This window comes from Charadrius vociferus, unplaced genomic scaffold (genome assembly GCF_000708025.1).
Source record: "Charadrius vociferus isolate BGI_N301 unplaced genomic scaffold, ASM70802v2 scaffold92, whole genome shotgun sequence".
In the NCBI taxonomy this organism is placed as follows: Eukaryota; Metazoa; Chordata; class Aves; order Charadriiformes; family Charadriidae; genus Charadrius; species Charadrius vociferus.
In genome coordinates this window covers 614,498-626,050 of record NW_009647874.1, presented here as the reverse complement: position 1 = coordinate 626,050, position 11,553 = coordinate 614,498, and positions in this window count along the sequence as shown.

Below are 11,553 nucleotides of genomic sequence, written 5' to 3'. Positions count from 1 at the left end.
CGGCTCATCAGCCCGTGGGTCCCGGGCACGGCCCATGGATGGGCGGGAGGGGGTCTCCTCTGGCTGGGTGGGTGCTGTGGGGCCATGGGGATCACTGTGGGGGCAGAAGCTGCTGGGAGCGTTTGGTGTGAAGAAGGAAAGGGATGGCGGCGGGAAGCGGTGGCTGGGATGGGTGGCCGGTCTCTCCTCACCAAGGGCCTCAATCAAGGGTTTTAATTAGCTTGGTATCTGCAGGGGAGAAGCATGCAGCTCACATGCAGGTGACTTCTGAAATGTATGAAAGCTGTCTTCTAATTACAGGTGCTTTGCTGATGCAGATTAATTGGAGAGGTGGTTGCAAGCCTTGAGAGGGCTGGGGTTACAAGGTCCTGAAATGGTGATAAATACAGTTTTCACAAAGTTGCCCTTTCGTTCCAGGGCAGCCATGGCGGTGGCCTGCCCCGGTTCTGCAGCGCACCACAAACCTGGCTGGAGGGGATGTGCCGGCTGGTCCTGCGTCCCTTGTCCCAGCATGGGACGCCCACACTGAGGGAACATCTCCCCTTTGCTGAAATGGAGAGGGGCTTCTGTCATCTTGCTCCCTTGTGCTGGGTACGGCACTCGCTGGTCCCGTGCTCTGCCCTGGCTGAATTCACCAATCCACCCCCCCAAAAATACCCCCGGTCTTCTGCTGGTCTGGCAGGCTGCAGCGGCTGGGAGAGGGCTCTTGTGAGAGCAAGAGATGGCCTACAGGAGGGTGCAGCTCCTTGCAGCTGGGGTGGAGGTGCAGGGAGGAAGGAGTGTGGTGGGGGGGGGAAGGAAGAGCAGTGGAAGGAGAGAAAAAGAACTAGACTTTGCCCTTTTGGTGGCGATGAGTTCCTCTATCAAGCTCCGTCACCCCGTGTATACACCCTCAGCAAACTGGAACGGCTGAAGCATGAGTACATGTTTCCTTCTGCTTATTTTGCTGCAGGAATGGTGATCTCAGGGGGTGGTGGGGCAGACAGCTGCAGGGTGTGACTGTCTGGCTTCTCTGCCAGCTCCTGGCAATGCAGATCTCCTTGTGGAGGGTGACCCAAGCTGCCTGAAGCAGGGAGAAGGACACAGACCTGGGCAGGAGCTGCAGGGCATTGAGCATCCTGGAGCAGCCCTGGCGATCTGTCTCCACCCAGGAGCCATGCTCTGGTTCGTGGTGGCCTGCTAGAGGAGCAAAGAAAAATGACATGGGAAATGTGGGGCTGGAGTAATGGTTCCCTTTCGTAGTCAACCTTTGCCTTGACAACACTGGTCTAATTTCATGCCTAGCCCAGGTCCAGCCCTTCTCCTCTACCTCAGGAGCTTCATCATCACTTCAGAGCCGTGGCTGCTGATCTCATCTTCAGCTGGTGCTGGAAACCCTGGTGCCAGAACCAAGCTGATGGGCTTGACTGGACCGTGTGACTTTGTCTAGAGCTGTTCATGTGGCTCAGCACTGCACTTCCCGTAACGCCCAGTCGGGGTGACCGCAGACCACAGCGATCTGGCAGTACTTATGAGCATGGTCTCGGTGGGATTAGCCTTGCCCTGCTCTCCTCAGCTGTAATTTTGTTCACCAGTTTTCTTCTAGCACAGATCTTTTGGTAAATGGGTTGGTAGTGCAATAGGGCCAACTACTGCAAAGTGAACAAAACTGAAAAACATAGTTTAGCCAGGCTAAACTTGTTAATAAATGACTCAAACGTGCTTTAAAAAGTGTTAATTGAAGAGTTAATGCTTGTTTTCCCAGTTCCCCTTTAACAGATGCTTATTGGCATTCTCTTTGAAGTCTTGCAGCTTTTACAATCATCATGAATCAACCAACTGTCCTTCCTTCCTATACAAGTGGAACTGCTGGCATATGAGCAATATATGAAATAACATGCATTGCAATACCAAGTGAGGCCTTTCTTCATTCTGTACAGCAGCTGGTTTATTGTGATTTTCTTCATCCTCAAGAACAAGCTGCTCTTACCTTGACATTTGCCACGTTATTTTGAGAGGCAAAGCTGTAGTGCATTCTTTCTCCTAGGTTAGTAACTGTCCAGTGATAAGTTGAATACAACTTTGCTGCTGTTTTTGTACTTGAAGGGCCTTCTCAGGAAGAGATAAGAAGTTCAAATGAGGAAGCACTGTGCGGCAGTATGGGAAACAGCAGCTTGGAAAGATAACTTACATTGTTAATTTGTCCACAAAAAAAAGGTTAGCGATAATGTTAAGTGGCCTGAAGACAGAAATAGAAGGAGCAAGAAGCCGGATGTAGAGAGACATGGTGGAGAAGGAAAGGCAAAATGAGGCTCTGTTGGTACAGCATTGGTGTATATGGTGAAAGCATGTGTATTGTCTGCCAAAAATCTTATAAGAAGGCAAGGTATTGTGCACCACACTTCACCAAGATGCACTGAATATTGCAGATAAATACACTACAGTGCACTAAGTACAGTTTTAAATTTCTGAATAGAGAAGATTTTTGCATTGCCTTTAGGGTCGCTGTCAAATGCCAGCACAAATGCCATGGCTGAAAGCTGCACATCAGTTTCTCCATTAAATGCTGCTGTAGATCTAGGGCTGGCCCTACTCAGTTTCACAGCCTGGGAGCTTGGAGGGCAAGTAGTCATGTTTTCACTTTATGTATTTGTTTTTAAGTTATGTCTGTCAATAAACAGACAAATTAATAAATAACATTCTGAATCACCAAGGAAAAAATACCCATTTTCTTGAATTCCTTTATAAACTCTACAAGCATATTTTGTAACCGTTGTTGTCAATAAGTGATAAAATAGTGTTGGGGGGGTTAGATACTTGTGATTAGAAAACATTGAACCTTAAAAAATCTCCACAATCCTTTCTCTGTAACCAGTAGCAGGCCAAAAGGCACGTTATTAAGAGTGCACAATGGAAAATGCTGGTGGGCAGATTTGCACTGTTTCTCTGCCCCCATCACTGGCCGTGAGCAAGGTTTTAGGCTCCACTTGATAGAGCTCTGATTGTGTAGCAAGTGGCTAGGGGAACATTGTTGGTCTTGAGGATATTGCTGCTTTAAACCTGCAAAGGATTGCCTGGGGCCTTTGAAGAGGCGTGCAAGAGATTCAGATTGCTTTTGGAAAACTGAGTTTGGGCCTCTGTCCACACAAGAGAGATGCAGCTCAACTCTTGTTTGGTCATGCAGGTTGATCACCCTACCTTGATCTTGAAAGTGGTGGTTATTTTCTGTTCCTGGTTAGTCCTTGCCCTGTACTGAGGTTGCCAGAGGCAGCAGTCATCTTCCACGAGATGGAGAGTGAAACTGGCTGCCTTTGTCTCAGAAAAGAAGAAAATCAGAGGGTATTCCTCCTTTCTAAGCAGGTGAGAGGAGGGGGAGAGAGGGTCTTCCCTCTCCCCTTGGCATTGGCAGAGGTGCTTGTGGTGGGGTAGGGTGGCCCTGAACAGCTGGTCACTGCTCAGCGGTGATTCCAGGGGTTGCTCTTCCCAGGTGGGGACCTGGGACCCTGTCACGCTCGTTGAGATACCTGGGGTTATGCACAGAGCTGTTGCCTGTTCCTTCTCTCTTTGTCCCCAGAGTAATAATGTAAAAAGCCACAAGTTAAGCTCTAGCTCTGGAGGGACTGAAGTTGTCACAATCATCTCCAGTCCATGGAATATCAGAAAATTTGTAGGACGAAAACACTGGAGTGATCCCAGTAAGCAGATCTACAGCTGTTGGCTGTTCCCTCTCCAGGTTTTTATACTTTTCTAATTCTAAAAATACTGATGGTATATCTAAAGCTATGCCCTTCCCTGTCGGTGGAGGATTTGCTTTTTTCTCTCCTTGGTGGTTTGGGGATGGAGAATTGGCGTGACACAGTTTGTGGAGCCAAACTCTGAACTTTGATGGATTTGTCCTCTTCTTTACAGTGTCAAATTTTTACAGGGTGAAAGAAGGAAGTGGTTTGCTAAGTCACTTTTTTTTTTTTTTTTTAAATTTTATCACAACTACCAGTAATAACCACGGGGAAAACATGCAAACAGTGAGTATTCAATGTAAAGCTATATATGGGAAAGGCTGCTCATTGCGAACTTGCTGCCAGCGAGGCTACACCCTGCCCGTAAGTATGCACCCGGTCGCTTGGGCTGAGGGTCTGGCTGTTGCGTCTGCCTGAGTGCACGTTACCCTGCTTTCCAAGCTGACAGCCTGGCTACAAATTGTACGGTCTTTTAGTCCTTTGCAGGGAAATTCTTACAAGCAGAAGCCACACATGGGAACGGTGATAAATGGAGTTAGGAAGAGGATGGATCATAGTTTTGTGTGCTGGGGTTTATTGCTACTAAAAGCAAGCAGCATCAGTAACAGAGCTTTAAGCAAAGTCCTTCGTCATTCTTGAAATGTGTAGAGGTGTCCTGGTATTCCCAGTAGTTTTTTATCCGTTGCTCATCTGGAGTGTTTTTAGGGACCCTATTTTGTCCCCACCTCGAACGGAGGATTTGTGGTCGGTTTGAAGATAACCCATCGCTGACAGGGTTTTTTTAAGCAACGTGATAATTGGCAGTGGCTGATGAAGAGAACACTGCGATGGAGTAATTAAACCCTAAAGTGTGATTCCAGTGGAAGGGATAGTTTTATTGCACCGGTTACACAAATTGTGTCACTTCTGGTATGATTTGAGGAAGTCTTTATATTCAGAAGTCAGTCACTTTTCCAGCAAAGCAAACCTTTTATGGTAGGGCAGCTGTACTTTTTTGGTTTAAGGCTTTTGCTCTAATTTAAGAATCTTAAGTGTGTTTTTCATGTGCTTTAAAATATTATCAAAAATCCATATGAGATAGTATTTTTATTTTTTGTGCTGAATCCAAAAGTAATTTTTGTAGCATTAATGGAAGGGGGATGTGTGATTCTGTTTTACATTACTCTGAATTTTCAGGATTAATTAGTTTAATTTCCTTTGCACTGTGAATTTCTTTGTCAGGATGTATTTTTCTGCATGGATACAGATTACAAGTTTTAATACCTTTGAAACCAAAATGTATACACTTAAAAACTAATTTTTTTTCAGTGGTTGAAAATTGCACCTTGCCTGTGTGTCTTAAGTGTTTACATGTATTCAGCTTTGTTTTTCTAGACACATGAGCTACTTCGTATATTCTGCCTTAGACCATCATACTGCTAGTCTCTGACCTTATAAAGGTGATAATCTCTAAGGAACCACTGCTTTCTGTCTTTCTTGGAAATGTGGGTCAGAGTATGGGACCACTTTTCAATATATCTGGTCTTCTGTGCTATCTCAGGTCTTTTCTGTGTGCCCCCATTGCCCTTTCCTTTCCTTTGTAATGTATTTCCCCTGCCATATTTTCTGGGCAGTAGAGACTGTGTGAGGTAGCTGTATATGTTTACAAATTTACAGCCAGGATCGTTGCTGCTTCTTGGCTGCTAAATTCACCATCCCTTGCCATTCAGCTCATCGTTCTTCTTATGGTCAGCACCATTCAAAGGCTCCAGTACCCTCTCAGGAGCCCAGGGGTGGGTTGTCCTTCTAAAATCCCAGCACTTGCAGCCATAAAGAAGAAGCATCTACTGCTTTGGTGGTCATATTTGGCTGTGTGTCATGAGGTGGTGGGGCCTTCAAGCATGTCAGGGTCACCAGCACCTCTTCCATCCTTCGCAAGGGGAGCGTGCCATCTTCTGTCCTTGGCGGTTTTATTTCATTACAGTGTAAAGAACACAAAACCTTGATGAGAGGCTTTTCTTTCTCTACTTGTAATGTAGCGTTAGTCATTTGAAAATTATTTCTGAGATGGAAGACAAAGGGGCCAGGAGAATTATTGCTGGACAGTCAACAGGGGAAGCAGTTTATGGGCTGCTGTGTTTTTTGTTCACATTTATTTAACACTGATGAGTGGTGTTTTGGAGAAAAATGTAGACTTCCTAATACTCCTGTTCCTTCAGTGAGAGGGCAAGGTCAGTCTGGGGCCTGTTTTGAGATCTCCCACTAACTCTTCAGCAAAACCAGGTCTCAGCAGTTGCCTATCTGGAATGGCTCAGTTGGCCTTTCTGCAGACGTGGAAGGACTCGCTGGCTTTCAGGGCACAAACCCGGGGCACAAACCCAGCCGTCAGAGCAGGTAGTTCCCCAGGGAATCTGGGGCAGCAGCTCTCTGGGCAGTTTCCTTCCCTTGCCACCCATTTTCAGGTTCTGTTCCTATCTTTTTTTTTTTTTTTTTTTCCTTGGAGGCTTCCTCAGTCCTTTGTAATATCTACTGGGGAACTGTTAGTCATTCAGTAAGCCAGCTGGCACCAGGTGCTTTTTATGCCCATTTCCAATGGCATTTTATTTGATTACAGTCGAGTAAAGTAAACATCCTGGATATATGTACAGTAGTAGGGTGCAAGCAGAAGTGAACTTGCTTAAAGGTAAGTCTTTTCAGTCTTCTTTTTCAGACTTTTTCATGTGTCATAAACAAAGTGCTTACATGTAAAAAGTATATTTCTGAATGGGTTTGAAAATCTCTTTTGGGAAGAGGCTTTTAATTCCAAGACAGTAAAAATTATTCTGAAGGGAAGATCCCATATCTAGAAATGGAGATCGGGAATTGCTTGTGTTTTTCCATATGTTCTAGGCTATGAAGATTAATCTAAACTCTTGAGTTTGCTGGTTTTAAACCCTCCCTTCCCTCATCTTTTTAGTGTGGTGTTTTGTTTTTTTTTTCTCTTTTTTAAGGTGTTTATCTCATGGAGCTCAGAGTCCATATGAGTAATTGTACCCATCTTAAAGCTTTAACTGCTTGCTGACTTGTTTATCACTCTATTTTTAAAGATGCTTATGTAGAAATGGCAGGACAAAACTGATTCATGCTGTGTGACATGGTTTCTTCTTTGCACACCTGCTCATGCGTTGATCCTGCACTGATTAAACAGCATAAATTTCTAGCTATAATGCTAAACTGCATCTTCAGCTTCTGGTCTGTCATTCCTCTTTGCTCTCAACTTGGCCCCGATCTGAATGATTAAAGCATATGCGGGTTAATCCATGCCTCCCTCTGGCTGTAGAGAGAAATACTGGCACTGAGAAATATGGCAGCGTTTTCCCAGTAGAGGGAGGTATTGTAAAGCTCAGACAGAGTAGGATTGCACTTGCTTGGAGAAAAACGTGCCCTTTGCGGTTTTGGTTGGTTTTTTTTTTGCTAAGTTTTAGGAATTCATGGGGCAGTGTGTGCAGAGAGCTCAGAGAGGGCAGCCGAAAGACCTTGCTCCACGTTCAGGTGGACAGATTTTCCCATGCTTGCTTTTATATTTTGTTATTATTACTGGAATAGAATAGTTGGAATGAGAGCAGGGATCTCTGCCTTGCCTCACTGAAACCCCAGGGGCCACCTGTGGTGGAGGTGGAGATGTCTTTGGTACCACCAGGGTGAGGAGGGACCCCCACGCTCACCGCAGCAGCCCCTTGCCTTCCTTCTGCCCCCTCAAATCCCAGAGGGCTTTGATGGGTTGAGTACGTCGCTGCTCTGAAGGGTGTTGAGCACACCATCGTGTAGGTTTTTTTTACTTTACATTGTATGGTGGCGACATGCATCCATAGAAGAGGTTTTAAAAACCCCAGCAACTACTGTTAAATTGCAGCAAACATGCTTGGTCAGCTGGAGCATGGACATAAGTCCATTAGCGCTGATTTCCAGCATCCATGTGGATAGTTCACGTGCCTCTGTACTTAGCCTAATCCACAGATTAAATATGCATGCTTCAGGACTGATTGATTGCTAAGTGGAACAGGGCAAGAAACATCAAAACAGATGTTGGAGTCACATTAGACAAGGAAGGAAACATGTAATTAGTTAATTATTTAACTTCTTGAATCAACAGTTTAGGCTCCCGTGAAGCTTTTAATTTTATTTTTTTTCCAAGGTTCGTGTCCTTAGATTTGTGGCTTGATTTCTCTCTGCTCATTTCCTTTTATCACCGCCTGCCCTAGCAGGGACCTATTCCTTGACGACTAAACCAGTCTGTGGGGACTCGCCTCAGCAGCCTAATTCAGAGAGGCGTAAAGCTTCATTTGCGGTCGGCACATCAGTTGGGCGCTTCAGGGGTTCTTGCAAAACTGCTGGACAGGTTATTTCCACTTTCCTTCACTTGCTGCAGCTAGTCCTCCGCATTCCTTCTGACATAGAAGCATTTTCCTTGGCTTTAAAGAATGTATTTCTTCCAGACCTTGTGAGAAATAGTAGAAAATGAACACTCTTGGACATGTTCCTCTGGGCACTCATCCCAGTGATAAGGTGGGCGAGCGATGGGGGATGGAGAAATGTGCTCCCACCGCAGCCACCTTTTAACTGTGTGCAGGCTATGAGCACTCCTATACTGTTCCTATAACGCTCTTTAGAATTATTTTCTTTAATCGTTTATGCTTCCCTGAAAACAGCTTTTTCAATCACTTTGAAAATGTTCAACTAAATTTAATTGAAATTTTGTGGTTTCTTCAAAGTTAATAAAAAAAAGAAACAGAACAAGAATGTGCCACTGGAGTGGAAAAAAGATCAATCACATCGATAAAGACTTCTCTGTGTGGAATGAGAGAGCTAAAACTTTGTCTTTTCTGGTTTCTATAGTTAACATGCATTCTCTGTAAATACAGGCTCATGAAGAAATGAATTTGAAGTACTTAGCGTTTTTTGTTATTTGTAAGTAAGTTCAGTGACATGGTTTCCAGCATTGTGGGTTACCATTCACATCCCTTTGAACATAGTGAAAAGTAACCAGACATAACCTGTCTGTCTTAAAACATTTTTAAATGGCAAAATTCTGCTGAATACCTGCAGTCACCAGAACAACAGTACTTTCACAGAGCACTTCAGGCCTGGTGTATCAAGATAAATGGACTCAATGGTGTATCAAGATAAATGTAGGACTGCAATGAAAACTCAAGCATGAGCCTTGTCCCACGTAATAAAAAGTTATTTATTGCTTGGGTCTAGGTTCTATTGCTATCTGTCTAAGTTCCACCTTTTGCTGCTTAAACATAGGTGAATATTTTCCGCTAATAAAATACTGATAATACCATGCTTATCCATCAGATTGCAGTAGCAATGTTAGCTTTGTCTGGGGGCGGGAGGAAGGTTGGTTGCACGAGTGAAGAGGCATGCACTGGGAAATGAAGAGTGAACCTTCAAAGGACAGGCCGTAAAAGAATGCTGCGTGTTACGAGCAATAAGAAAAGCCGTGGTAACTTGGCCAGTCCTCAAAAATTCTGACGGAATGCAAAAGGTCCAAGCGGCCCCGTCCCACGCGAGAAGAATGTAATCTCTTGTAAAAGGAATTATAAACAGCAGATAGGGGCTGGAAGGTAAAAGGAGGTGTGGGGAGCAGGAGGCACTCGCTGGGGAAGTCCTACCTGCAGAGTGAGGCCCATCTGAGCTGCTTTCTGGCAACCTTTAAGTGGGTTAGTGGAGAAATATCATTTGCATTCTCCAACATCTCTCCAAAATATGCCGCTACAACATGTGTTTGATACTCAGAACTCAAGGTTTGGCTGTTTGAGTGATTTCAGATTTGAAACCTCATCTCTCATGAGGATTGGTGGAGGGTCCCACAGGTCAGATAAGGAGTCTGGTTTGGATTTGTTTGTGTAAAAAGCTTTTAGCTTGTCCTCAAGTCCTCACAGAAAGTCTTTTCTAACTCAGCTTAGACCCCTGTTGGAGTTTGCTGAAAAAGCCAATGAAAAATTGATGCTGTGGAGCTGGCTCCCAGGTCTATTTAAAAAAAAAAAAAAAAAAAAAAAGAGCACCTTGCCCTCCTTTATATTGGGATGGATTTGATCCCTACAACAAACAATGCATTTTTGTGTCTGGACTTCCTGTATTCTTTAAATTTACATGCTCTGTCTGGTGGCGTTGATTTTACATTTTACTATTACTGGTTTGGTGCAGCTATGGTTTCCAAGTACATTTTAGTAAAAGCCGTTGTACCATAGGTTGTCCAAGCCCAGTAGCTGTTCGTGCAGATAAACATGAATTTTAGTGGTATGTACTTCACACTAACACAACTTGCAGCAGAGTGGGTGAAGAGTGGTCCCTTAATTTTTGATAGACTTGTGTCATGATTAATACAAAAGTATTCAGTATACACTGAAGAGACTGCTACTGTAGTGAATAAAAATTTATGAACAATTAGTAATAGTAACAGTTAATTTCATTAGTTTGCAGAGCTTTTTACAGCAAAAAATCTACTCTGTCTTCACTTTTTAGATTATTATTATTATTATCTAAAACTGATTGTTTGGACCAAGATAAATTATTGGTACACTGATATGTAAAGCACATTAAAAACTGTTGGTAATGTATAAAAGCTGCTGTGCCATGGACATCTGTCATCTGCCGTGTTTAACTTCCACTCATAACAGCATTAACTTTTCATTGAGTTAGTGATTGACTGACTGCAGGGAATTGGCATTTAATTATGTTCAAGCTTATCCTACTGCATATTGAGAAACGATTTAAAATACTTCGTTTGAAACTGGAATGCAACGTGTTTAGGCAAATATCGTGACCGTTCTCTTTTATTTTCTGAGGACAGGAGCTCAGATGTGTAACTCTTGTTGATGATGTTTCAGGGTGTGCAGCCTTCTAACATATAAATCACTTTGAATTTCTCCAACCATTATCTATTTGGCATGTTATGTGATTCCTTTTCCAAAACAATTTCTGTTATTTTTCCATTGTGTGGTGTTCTATATTATATGTTGATGACATTCCAGGCTGAAACACTTTGATAGTATTATATAAAATACTCTGCTTGTGTTCAGTCTGGTAATCCTGACCAGATTGGTGTCAAGTGACATAACCAGTATTACATATGCTGCGCTTTTCTCTGTTACAGGCATTCACAAATGGTCTCTTGTATGTATTCCTCTACAAAATAAACAATTTAATAATGAACTATGATGTTCATGCCGTGTAGAACTTGTTGCCTATCCTAGTCAAAACAGTCCTTACAAATTGTTAGATTTCTTGTCTTTCATTAAATGCAAGTTCATTTAAAAAGCACCACCTCCCCACCCCCCTAAACTCTCAACACAGAAGTAAAAACTCTGAATTAAGTTTTTGTTTGTATGTGCCAAGGATAATGTCAAAGAAGTCATAAAAATATTTCAAAAAGTGGTAAGCTTTTTCGAAGCCCCCTTTTGAGTTGAAATAGGGAGTTTTATTACTAAAATATTACTGAGTGAGATGAGACGCAGAACTTGCGAATCCCCTGCTAGTCACCTTCCTGTCTAACAGGAAACCTTAAGCACTTTCATTCCTGTTTTACAATTACACAGGACACTCCATCACTACCAAATGTGACAAATACTCAGGGTGGTTGTGTTTTGATAGCTGAGAGCAGGAAGAAAAAAACACCGCAGTTTTCTTCTGATTCTCAAGTTGTGTGGAAAAGAGCAATTTCTGACAAGGGAAAGGGTATTTCAGCTGAAATTACTTTGCCGCACACTTCGCCGTGTTAGTCTCCCTGTTGGGGTTTGCTGACGTGCTTGAGCAGCTCTGCGTTTTCATAGCACTAATGACTTTCTTTTCATCATAAATCGTAGCGGGAAAG